Source organism: Mytilus californianus, unplaced genomic scaffold, assembly GCF_021869535.1.
Source record: "Mytilus californianus isolate M0D057914Y unplaced genomic scaffold, xbMytCali1.0.p SCAF_37, whole genome shotgun sequence".
NCBI classification, from domain to species: domain Eukaryota; kingdom Metazoa; phylum Mollusca; class Bivalvia; order Mytilida; family Mytilidae; genus Mytilus; species Mytilus californianus.
Genome location: NW_026262687.1, coordinates 2,051,026 through 2,062,532, shown reverse-complemented (window position 1 = coordinate 2,062,532; position 11,507 = coordinate 2,051,026). Strand labels below are relative to the sequence as shown.

The 11,507-nt window shown below is 33.5% G+C and overlaps 1 long non-coding RNA gene across 2 annotated transcripts; it reads right to left on the bottom strand.

Annotated features, from left to right (window-relative positions):
* Positions 1–4,170: 4,170 nt before the first annotated feature.
* On the bottom strand, positions 4,171–11,014 carry LOC127736813 (uncharacterized). 2 transcript variants are annotated; one of them, XR_007999194.1, is made up of 3 exons: positions 10,406–11,014; positions 5,617–7,308; positions 4,171–5,093 (listed from the first exon to the last, which is right to left on the bottom strand). It is a non-coding gene; the product is annotated as an uncharacterized LOC127736813 (long non-coding RNA). The 2 variants fall into 2 exon arrangements; XR_007999193.1 differs by lacking the exon at positions 4,171–5,093 and having other exon boundaries at positions 5,125–6,011; positions 6,147–7,308.
* Between the last annotated feature and the right edge of the window lie 493 nt (positions 11,015–11,507).

The window sequence follows — 11,507 nt, the reverse complement described above, 5'->3', positions numbered from 1 at the left end:
CAGTTATTTATGATGATTCATAGACCGAAAAACAAATAAGTGAACAAATTACAGGTAACGGTAGGGACTTCAATATTTCAACGGTCCAGGTTGAAAAATAAATGACATGACTTGAAAAAAAAACATGAAAACTAAATAATAGACCAAAGTTGAGCTCGAGTTACATTCATTGAAATATTTGAAATAATTATGAGGTTAACAAGACATGAGCTTTCAGATAATCTACAAACATGCTGCCCACACCTGAAAAAATAATTGTCTGCTTTCAGAGTGCTTTCCTAAAATCATGAATGAGTGTGATCGTCTTCTGGCTGAACGCCAAGCGTATAAGGATAAGATGTGATTTTAAAGGAAATTATCCATCTGATAATTTACAAGTAAATAACAGATTTTACCTGAACTTCTAAAACAATGATTCAAATCGTATGCTTCTTTGCTACATGTATGTAAAACTAGAGGCTCTAAAGAGCCTGTGTCATTCACCTTGGTCTATGTGCTGCAGTGCATATTAAACAAAGGACACTCTACAACATTAAAGACAAGAAAAGAATTCATGACAAAATTCTCTGTTTAGGTGATGGTGACTTGTTTGTAGATCTAACTTTACTGAGCAATTTTGCTGTTTACATTTTATCTTTATCTATTATAATATTCAAGATAATAACCAAAAACTGCAAAATTTCCTTAAAATTACCAATTCAGGGGCAGCAACCCAACAAGGGGTTGTCTGATGCGTCTGATAATTTCAGTGCAGATAGATCTTGACCTGATGAACATTTTTACCGCATGTCAAATTTGCTCTTAACATGCTTAATGCTTTAGTTTCAGAGATATAAGCCAATAAAATGCTTCGCTGAGCGCAGTCGAACCCTGAACAGTTGGGGCAAATTTGGACACAATATTCAAGCTTGATACTGTCTGAATTTGGATTGTGATCAAATTTTTGACATAATATAGGTTTCTGACACAAAATAAATGTGGTCAAAGATCTTTCAAATTTATTGCGCAATACTGTGCAATGAAAGATTTCTTCTTGAAAATTTTCAAAAATTCGAAATATGAAAAATTTTGAAAAAAAAATATGAACATGATGAATCCCTTAAAAAAATTGGAAAAAAAATCCCCCCCTACTTTTTGAAACCCTCCTTGGAGCAATAACCCCATTACTCAATCCCAGCCTTTCCTTTGTAGTATGGAACCTTGTAGTACAATTTTGTAGAGATCCATACACTTAAACACAAGTTATTGTCTGGAAACTAGAAAAATGCTTGTTTTTGGCCCTTTTTGGCCCCTAATTCCTACATGTTTTGGGCAATTAACCCCAAACTCAATCCCAGACTTCCCTTTGTGATATGGAACCTTGTGTTACAATGTCAGAGGGATCCATAAACTTACACACAAGTTATTGTCTGGAAACTAGAAAAATGCTTGTTTTTGGCCCCTTTTTGGCCCTTAATTCCTAAACTGTTGGCCCCATAACCCCTAAGATGAATCCCAACCTTCTACTTGTGGTATTAAACATTGTGGTACAATTTCAGAGCAATCGAAATACTTATACACAAGTTATTATCCTGAAACTAGAAAAATTCTTGTTTTGGACTATTTTTGGGCCCCTAATTCCTAAACAGTTGAGACCATCATCCCCAAAATCAATCCCAACCTTCCTTTTGTGGTATTGAACCTTCTTAAAAAATTTCATAGAGATCCATTCACTAAAACTAAAGTTATTGTCTGGAAACCAATGTGTCTTCGGATGACGACGCAGACGACGATTACGACTTCATACCATTATACGATCCAAATAAATTTTTTGCTGTCATATAAAAACTGCATTTTACCCCCATGTTCTATTTTTAGCCATGGCGGCCATCTTGGTTGATGGCCAGGGTCATCGGATACATTTAACTAGATACCCTCAGGATGATTTAGGCCAAGTTTGGTTGTATTTGGCCCAGCAGTTTCAGAGGAGAAGATTTTTGTAAAAGTTAACGGATAACTACGGACGATGGACGCCAAGTGATGAGAAAAGCTCACTTGGCCCTTTACTGCATCATACAGATAAAAGAAATTTGACTTATCGGTATGTTTGCAATACATTCATGACATTCTCACTGTTTAAGGCATGTTTAAAGCAGAAACAATGGAACGCATGCATTAATTATTCATTTTCAATACTTTGTGAAAGAGAACAACATGTTTTATGCACTGTCATGACTATGACAAACTTCAAATGGTGTAATGCAACCTGTGACGTCAAGTGTGATTCGCTGTGATTCAACACAATAAAGTACTGTAGATTGTTTGTTCTTTTCTTTTTTTATTATAGTATTTTTCATTTTTTCATAATTACAGATAAAAAAAATAAAGGACTTTTTGTTTAACATGTTTAAGATACTGACTTTATCACTGTAAAATATATTTTACCATGATAAAGTCAGTATCAAAAACAAAAAGTCCTTTATTCTATATTTCTCACGTAGTCGCATTAATCACAATAAAAACCTCTCAATAATTTCTGAATTTACAATATCAACATTGATCAATGTATCTAAATTTGTCTACCTTATTGAATAGTTTCCCGAAATATTCAAAAACTCATATGTATATGCATACTTAATTGAAGCTATATAAATAGAATAGGTAAATTGTTAACAGTAAACATGCTTTTATAGACAATACTATACAGTATGTTTTTTCTGTTGTTGAAGGCCATACAAGTGCCTATAATTGCTTCGCACAGTGCGGAGCTATTAGTTTCAGTCGATAAACAAGCCATCTTGAAATAATTACTAATCACATATAAATTCTGATTGGTTGCTTTATGATGCGGCTGAGATACAGCAACAGCTATTGGCTTAAATGAGATAAAGAATTACAGACTTTTCTTGTCTCAGGATAAGACACCAAATGCCGGAAAATTAACTGTGTATTCCGATCAACTGTCATTAGTTCATGTTCGTTTTATTATGCATATATTGCACACTGAAATTCAATATTGAAATATCAATTATTAATACGTGTTTATGTGCTTTGTTAATCTGCAATATGCACGATTTGTTTAGCTAAACAATGTTCCTATGCAATGTTTACAAAAATGCATTATCTGTATTTTATAACTTCTGCCAATATAGGCACACCTCCAGAATACTAATTCAACAACTACATGCACACATATTACCATAAATTAGGGTAAAGCGAAGCAGTCCACAGCTTTTTAAAAAGCTCAAACTTGTTAATGCTTACATTCACTTCATTTAAACTTTGACGGATAGTTGTCTCAATGGCAATCATACCACATCTCCTTATTTTTATATTAACTGATTAAAGGTGCAATAAAATTAATATGTGTTATAAAAAAAGATAACGTAAATTATTGTTCATACAACTTGATGAAAATAGATAATCATGCCAAAATTATCAACCAGAATATTAAGTAGTTGTCCTGGTACTACCCATAGTGGAACTATAAATGCTTGTATAGAACAAGACTGATATGATGTGCCAGATTTTTATCTAAGCCATTTTAGCAGCCACAAGTAAACAATACTTGATTCTACACAATTAAAAGCAGTTCTACCTTCTGCAACTTGCAAGCTCACAAGGTACATGTAAAATCTCACTAAAAGACATCATATGGAGCACTAGGTAATATACATTATTCTGATTTGTATCAAACCTGTCCTTAAGCTTGCTCTTACCATGCTTACTCATACATGTAACAACAAATTTCTACCAGATTTTGTTTAGTCTGCATTTACAAGGTCCATACATATTATCTATCCCCTTTTATACTTCTATGCCACATAAATATATTATTTTAATGATATTAACAAATTTTGTCGCGAGTGCTATGTCAAGAATGTGGAGTCCATAAACTGTTTTCTCACATTCAGGGGTACTACTTGTACAAGTAATCTTTATTTACTTGAAGAAGTAAAAAAAATATACTTGTATAAGTTAATTATAATGTTTGAATAATCTCCCCTTAATTTTATAAAAAATTCACTTGTATAAGTAAAATTTTTTTTACAATCCCACAAACATTCTCAAGTTTTGAGATGTAAAAACATGCCATTTATTTTTCCCAGGTGAGCTCATAATTTTTTTATTAGAGTTCAATGTGTCATCTCATTAATTCATCAAAGAAACTGATTGCGCAAAGATCTTAAGTATTTGCGCAAGGCCTTAAAAAATTGCTCCTTGGGGGCTTGTAAATGAGCAGTGTTCTGAAGATAACAGACAAATGAGATTTTCATTGTCCATGAAATTACACTTAAATGATAAGTTAAGACATCTGCAAAGGACAGACAATTTAAAATTCTATTAGAGCAAAGAAGTCCTAAGAATTCAACAAAAGAAGATAGGATGAATTTTTTACTTGTATAAGTAAAAAAATCTGAATGTCTAAGGGACATAACTAAGCTAAAAAATAATTTACCTATACAAGTAAATAAAATACACTTGTATAAGTATCCTACAAATTTACTTATATAAGTATATTAATATTTACTTCTTCAAGTAAATAATAAAATGCTTCGCTGGGCGCAGCTTGATACGACCGCAGAGGTCGAACCCTGAACAGTTGGGGCAAGTATGGACACAACATTCAAGCTTGATACAGCTCTGAATTTGGATTGTGATTAAATATTTGACACAGCATAGGTTTCTGACACAGAAAGAATGTGGTCTAAGAACTTCAATTTTTTTAATTTACCTATTATGGTCCAATGTCCAAAATCAAAATACATGGTTAGATTCAGCATATCAAAGAACCCCATATATTCAATTTTTGTTGAAATCAAACAAAGTTTAATTTTGGACCCCAACTTGGACAAACTTGAAAACTGGTCCCATAATCAAAAATCTAAACACATGTTTAGATTCAGCATATCAAAGTACCCCAAGAATTCAATTTTTGTTAAAAATCAAACTAAGTTTAATTTTGGACCCTTTGGACCTTAATGTAGACCAATTTAAAAAACGGGACCCAAAATTAAAAATCTAAAAACACGGTTAGATTTGGCATATCAAAGAACCCCAATAATTCAATTTTTGATGAAATCAAACAAAGTTTAATTTTGGACCCTTTTGACCTCAATATAAACCAATTTGATAGCAGGCCCACAAAATAAAAAATCTAAATACATGGTAAGATTCAGCATATCAAAGAACCCCATATATTCAATTTTTGTTGAAATCAAACAAAGTTTAATTTTGGACCCAAATTTGTACCAACTTGAAAACTGGGCCAAAAATCTAAAATCTAAATACATGTTTAGATTCAGCATATCAAAGAACCCCATATATTCAATTTTTGTTGAAATCAAACAAAGTTTAATTTTGGACCCCAACTTGGACCAACTTGAAAACTGGTCCCATAATCAAAAATCTAAACACATGTTTAGATTCAGCATATCAAAGAACCCCAAAAATTCAATTTTTGTTAAATCAAACTAAGTTTAATTTTGGACCCTTTGGACCTTAATGTAGACCAATTTAAAAAACGGGACCCAAAATTAAAAATCTAAATACACGGTTAGATTTGGCATATCAAAGAACCCCAATAATTAAATTTTTGATGAAATCAAACAAAGTTTAACTTTGGACCCTTTTGACCTCAATATGAACCAATTTGATAGCGGGCCCACAAATAAAAAATCTAAATACATGGTAAGATTCAGCATATCAAAGAACCCCATATATTCAATTTTTGTTGAAATCAAACAAAGTTTAATTTTGGACCCCAACTTGGACCAACTTGAAAACTGGGCCCATAATCAAAAATCTAAACACATGTTTAGATTCAGCATATCAAAGAACCCCAAAAATTCAATCTTTGTTAAAATCAAACTAAGTTTAATTTTGGACCCTTTGGACCTTAATGTAGACCAATTTAAAAACGGGACCCAAAATTAAAAATCTAAATACACGGTTAGATTTGGCACATCAAAGAACCCCAATAATTCATTTTTGATGAAATCAAACAAAGTTTAATTTTGGACCCTTTTGACCTCAATATGAACCAATTTGATAGCGGGTCCACAAATAAAAAATCTAAATACATGGTTAGATTCAGCATATCAAAGAACCCCAAGAATTCAATTTTTGATGAAATCAAACAAAGTTTAATTTTGGACCCTTTTGACCTCAATGTGGACAAAGTTGATAACGGGGCCCAAAAATCAAAAATCTAAATACATGGTTAGATTCAGCATATCAAAAAACCCCATATATTCAATTTTTGTTGAAATCAAACAAAGTTTAATTTTGGACCCCGATTTGGACCAACTTGAAAACTGGGCCCATAATCAAAAATCTAAATACATGTTTAGATTCAGCATATCAAAGTACCCTAAAAATTCAATTTTTGTTAAAATCAAACTAAGTTTAATTTTGGACCCTTTTGACCTTAATGTAGACCAATTTGAAAACGGAACCAAAAATTAAGAATCTAAATACACGGTTAGATTCGGCATATCAAAGAACCCCAATAATTCAATTTTTGATGAAATCAAACAAAGTTAAATTTTGGACCCTTTGGACCTCAATGTGGACCAATTTAAAAACGGGGCCCAAAATCCAAAAACTTAATACACGGTTAGATTCAGCATATTAAAGAACCCCAAGAATTCAAGAATAAAACCCCATTGAAATTGATCAAGAAATAAGCAATTTATACGAAGTATCTTCTTTTGCACAATACTGTGCAATTGAATATTTCTTGCTATTGTGCAATACTGTACAATTGACAATTTCTTGCTATTGCGCAATATTGTGCTATTGGATATTTCTTGCTAATGCGCAATACTGTGCAATTGAAGATTTCTTGCTATTGCGCAATACTGTGCAATTGGAGATTTCTTGCAATTGTGCAATACTGTGCAATTGAAAATTTCTTGCTATTGCACAATACTTATTATATAATAATTTACACATCCTGTTTGGTGTGTATCTCCTACCATATCATTATTATTTGCTTTTAAATATTAATCAGAAATAACCAACTTAAAATGGAAAATTTTAAAAGAAAAAAAAAAGGAAAAAAAGAAAAAAAAAGAAAACCCCCCCCCCCCCCCAAATTTTTTGAACCCCCTTATGATTCATCACCCCCAAACTCAATCCCAGCCTTCCCTTTGTGGTATGGTACCTTGCAGTACAATTTCAGAGAGATCCATACACTTGAACACAAGTTATTGTCTGGAAACTAGAAAAATGCTTATTTTTGGCCCCTTTTTGGCCCCCAATTCCTAAACGTTTCGGGCAATTACCCCCAAACTCAATTCCAGCTTTCCCTTTGTGATATGGAACCTTGTAGTACAATTTCAGAAATATCCAAACACTTACACACAAGTTATTGTCATGAAACTAGAAAAATGCTTCTTTTTTGCCCCTTTTTTGGCCCCTAATTCCTAAAATTTTGAGGCAATTACCCCCGAAATCAATTACAGCCTTCCCTTTGTGATATGGAACCTTGTGGTACAATGTCAGAGAGATCCATACACTTACACACAAGTTATTGTCTGGAAGTTACAAAAATGCTTATTTTTGGCCCCTTTTTGGCCCCTAATTCCTTAACTGTTGGTACCATAACCCCCAAAATCAATCCCCACCTTCCTTTCGTGGTATTGAACCTTATGGTAAAATTTCATGGAGATCCATTTACTTAAACTAAAGTTAGAGTGCGAAAACCAATGTGTCTTCGGACGACGCCGGACGACGCCAGACGACGACGACGACGACGACGACGACGACGACGACGCCAACGTCATACCAATATACGACCAAAAAATTTTCAATTTTTGCGGTCGTATAAAAATTACTTGTACAAGTAGTACCCCTGACTGTCTCATGCACGAGATGTATACTTTGGCCTTTGTTAGTCTTGTATCATTTTTAATTTTAGTTTTTTGTGTATAATTTGGAGTTTAGTATGGCGTCCATTATCACTGAACTAGTATACATATTTGTTTAGGGGCCAGCTGAAGGACGCCCCGGGTGCGGGAGTTTCTCGCTGCATTGAAGACCCATTGGTGGCCTTCGGCTGTTGTCTGATCTATGGTCGGGTTGTTGTCTCTTTGACACATTCCCCATTTCCATTCTCAATTTTATTTAGTATTTTTAGCTATGTCATAACAACCTGTTACACTTCCTGTATTACATGTACTAGCACTACTTCGCTCTCTCACCTTTTTTGCCCTATCTTTGTCACGGTCCTCTGTTTAAATAGGCTATTTATATTTGAAGACCTATTTTGCATAATCATAATGGACATATTCTGTTGCCGTCCTGATACTCCCGAATATCACGAATATAAACCATGTACATAGTGACGTAATCAATCAATCATACATTATTTCCTGCCAAGTTGAGACAAGTACAAAATGTAAATAACTGTATTATTCTATTCTTATTATAAAATAATTTGTAAGGGTTTCGCGGAACCCAGTGTCTCGCCTACTTTTGCTGTTGTCCATGTTTTCAGTGTGATAGGGGAATGCACATAATAGATTTACAGTTAATGAAATAAAACGTTTGAAATGTATGAAAAAAGTTATGCTTGTAAAAAATGAATACAGTATACAATCAAATCTATAGATTTATAAAAGAGTTGAAACATAACTTTATTGAATGAACAAATGATAAAGAAGATAATTTTTACATTGCTTGATGATTTATCCCTTAATTCAGATGACGACGGAATGTAGGATCGCTATGTCTAGCTTTTGCGACAAAAGTCACAGGCTCAACAAAAATGGGGAAAAAATTATTAAAAATTTTCCTCTAGATACTATCTTTTGATTGTAAGAAGCTTCTGTCCAAGTTTGGTAAAAATCCGGGATGGTTTATGAATCTAATAAATGTTTTAAAAAATTTTAACTGCAGACTGTATGTAATGTTAACTGGAAGAAAAACTAAGTCCATTTATAAGTAATATACGGAAAAACAGGAAATAAATTTTTAAAAAATTTCCTTCTAGATACTAGCTTTTTATCATAAACAAGCTTCTGTCCAAGTTTGGTACAAATCCAGGATATTTTAAGAAAGTAATTAAAAATTTTAAAACTTTAACTACAGAGTGAATGTAATGTTAACTGGCAGAAAAACTAAGTCAATTTATAAGTAAAATACAGATAGCAGGATCTTTTTTTTACAAAATTTACTTCTGGATACTATCTTACGATCATAAACAAGCTTCTGTCCAAGTTTGGTAGAAATCCTGGATATTTTAAGAAAGTTATTATAATTTTAAAAACTTAAACCACAGAGTGAATGTAATGTTAACTGGCAGAAAAACTAAGTCCATTTATAAGTAAAATACGGATGAACAGGATTTATTTTTTTACAAAATTTACTTCTGGATACTATCTTATGATCATAAACAAGTTTCTGTTTAAGTTTGGTAGAAATCCAGGATAGTTTAAGAAAGTTATTAAAATTTCAAAAACTTTAACCACAGACATGACAGAGTGAATATTTGTGGACACCGCCGACACCGACGCAATGTAGATTCGCTATGTCTGGCTTTTGCGACAAAAGTCGCAGGCTCAAAAAAAAATAAAATGCTCCTCTGGGGCGCAGCTTGATACGACCACAGAGGTCTAACCCTGAACAGTTGGGGCAAGTATGGACACAACATTCAAGCTTGATACAGCACTGAATTTGGATTGTAATTAAATATTTGACACAGCATAGGTTTCTCACACAGAATGAAAGTGGTCTAAGAACTTAAAAATTTTTAATTTACCTATTCAAACCATATCATTATAATTGCTTTTATATATAAATCAGAAATAACCAATTTAAAATGGAAAATTTTAAAGAAAAAAATGAAAAAAAAAAATCCCCCCCAAATTTTTTGAACCCCCTTATGATTCAACACCCCCAAACTCAATTCCAGCCTTCCCTTTGTGGTATGGTACTTTGCAGTACAATTTCAGAGAGATCCATACACTTGAACACAAGTTATTGTCGGGAAACTAGAAAAATGCTTGTTTTTTTGCCCCTTTTTGGCCCCAAATTCCTAAACGTTTAAGGCAATTACCCCCAAACTCAAACCCAGCTTTCCCTTTGTGATATGGAACCTTGCAGTACAATTTCATAAAGATCCATACACTTACACACAAGTTATTGTCCTGAAACTAGAAAAATGCTTGTTTTTTTGCCCTTTTATGGCCCCTAATTCCGAAAATTTTGAGGGAATTACCCCCAAAATCAATCCCAGCCTTCCCTTCGTGGTATGGTACCTTGCAGTACAATTTCAGAGAGATCCATACACCTGAACACAAGTTATTGTCTAGAAACTAGAAAAATGCTTATTTTTGGCCCCTTTTTGGCCCCTTATTCCTATACTTTTAGGGCAATTACCCCCAAACTCAATTCCAGCTTTCCCGTTGTGATATGGAACCTTGTAGTACAATTTCATAAAGATCCATACACTTACACACAAGTTATTGTCATGAAACTAGAAAAATGCTTGTTTTTTGCCCCTTTTTTGCCCCTAATTCCTAAAATTTGGAGGCAATTACCCCCAAAATCAATCCCAGCATTCCCTTTGTGATATGGAACCTTGTGATACAATGTCAGAGAGATCCATACACTTACACACAAGTTATTGTCATGAAACTAGAAAAATGCTTGTTTTTTGCCCCTTTTTGGCCCCTAATTCCTAAAATTTGGAGGCAATTACCCCCAAAATCAATCCTAGCATTCCCTTTGTGATATGGAACCTTATGGTACAATGTCAGAGAGATCCATACACTTACACACAAGTTATGTCTGGAAGTTACAAAAATGCTTATTTTTGGCCCCTAATTCCTTAACTGTTGGTACCATAACCCCCAAAATCAATCCCCACCTTCCTTTTGTGGTATTGAACCTTATGGTAAAATTTCATAGAGATCCATTTACTTAAACTAAAGTTAGAGTGCGAAAACTAATGTGTCTTCGAAAGACGACGACGACGCCAACGTCATACCAATATACGACCACAAAAATTTTTTGTCGTTCGTATAAAAACGATATGAAGCAAAGAAAATGCACCTTAATATCCCACTTAGCATGTCGGTCTGTATAACGCAGGATATATCTTCCAGTCCCATATTGTTCTGACATCTGACGGCCTTTTAAGGATTTGTTGGGAAGTCAGACCTTAGAATAGTATACTATATTATGTCCCAGGTCAGGCCAATCTCAAATTGGTGTCTTCGTGTCAATATGTTGTTGCCCTGAATATTAGTGAAATATTTGATGTTTGACGTTAAACCGCCACTAAAAAATCTCATATTTTCTTTTATATAAATAAGAAGATGCGGTATGAGTGCAAATGAGACAACTCTCCATCCAAGTCACAATCAATGTATAAAAAGTTAACAATTATAGGTCAAAGTAAGGCCTTCAACACATAGCCTTGGCTCACACCTAACAGCAAGCTACATGTATAAAGGGCTCCAAAATGACTAGTGTAAAACAATTCAAACAGGAAAATAGTTTGTTAACTGAATATCAAT